The sequence below is a fragment of the Bufo gargarizans genome, chromosome 6 (assembly GCF_014858855.1).
Source record: "Bufo gargarizans isolate SCDJY-AF-19 chromosome 6, ASM1485885v1, whole genome shotgun sequence".
Classification (NCBI taxonomy): Eukaryota; Metazoa; Chordata; class Amphibia; order Anura; family Bufonidae; genus Bufo; species Bufo gargarizans.
In genome coordinates this window covers 76112594-76114011 of record NC_058085.1, presented here as the reverse complement: position 1 = coordinate 76114011, position 1418 = coordinate 76112594, and the positions used below count along the sequence as shown (strand labels likewise).

Genomic DNA, 1418 nt, shown 5'->3' with positions numbered 1-1418 from the left:
AAGGGGTGCACCGGTCCTGGAGGTACTGCAATACCAGGTCAATGCGTGGAGTGGACAGAGCAAGCTTTTTTTCCATCTCCCTGTTCAAAAAATCCATTTAATATATGGTCCCCAGATAGGGGACGTATCAGATATTAAACTGATAAGAACAGATTTTTTTTTTTTAACCACATCAGTGGTCAGTAACTAAAAGCTCTTAATAATCCTTCTTTAGATCATCAAGCTTTCTGGCCTCATCATTGTGGTTTCTTTCTTTATTTATTCATTTGTTTCAACCAAAAACCTCCACTTCTTAAATTTCCAGACTCCCTCACTATCTATACCATCACCGTATATCTTATCCCAACAATATATACTATACATTCTAAATAATATTAATCTCATACAACTCTTTACTGTCACTACTTCTCTTTTAAACACACATAAATTCCTCACATCCCACAAGCATTCTATTACACATACCATTATAAACCACAGCATCTTTACATTCTGCTTTCCACTTGCCCCAAAACCAAACATTGCTACTCTCCAGTCAATAAAAGTTACACCTGTCAAATCCTTAACCATTTTTCCCATACCTTTCCATACAGACTGTGCATATTTACAATCCCAAATCAAATGTCTAACACTCTCAGTCGCACCACATCCTTCCCTCGGACAAAACTCTGACTTAACTAAGTCTCTCCTTTTCTGTACCTCTCTAACAGGCAGGATATTCTGTAAACTCATCCACACTACATCTTTTTGTCTATTTGACACACCCTTTCTAAATAATTTCTTCCATACTTCTTCAGCCTCATTTGATCTCAAACCCATAATATCACAGACAATTTCATTCTTACGCATCACATTTATTATCATTTTCTTATTTTTGAACTCATTCCTCTTAATTGCTAACAAATCATATTTCCTAATGAACTTCTCAACCACCATATACCATCCAGGACATTTAAAAGCAACCGGCACCCTCAGGGGCGTAGCGTGGGGGGGGCCAGGGGGGCCGTTGCCCCGGGCGCCAAATTGTAGGGGGCGCCAGGCAGAAGGCAGTAAAATGAGGGTGATGGAAGCCTATGGCTCCCATCCCCTCCGTTCCGCCTGGCATCAAGCTTTAAAACGCAGTAGAGCGGCGCAGGAGTCCAGGAGATCGTGATTATATGACCGTGACCTCCTGCGCCGGGTCTCGCGAGATGACGCGATGACGCGGCGCAGGAGGCCACGGTGATGTGTTCCTGACTGCCTGCGCCGGGTCTCGCGAGATGACGCGATGACGCGGCGCAGGAGGCCACGGTGATGTGTTCCTGACTGCCTGCGCCGGGACGCCCAAGCAAAGACTGCAAGAGGTGATGAAGAGAGGTGAGTACTTTTTATTTTTTTTTATGTAAGTACTGGGGGCCATACTGGGGGCACTATGGAGGTGG

The 1418-nt window shown here is 44.1% G+C and overlaps 1 non-coding gene across 1 annotated transcript; it reads right to left on the bottom strand.

The window, feature by feature from the left end:
* On the bottom strand, nucleotides 1-197 carry LOC122942689. Its single transcript, XR_006390645.1, has one exon. It is a non-coding gene; the product is annotated as a U2 spliceosomal RNA (small nuclear RNA).
* Between the last annotated feature and the right edge of the window lie 1221 nt (nucleotides 198-1418).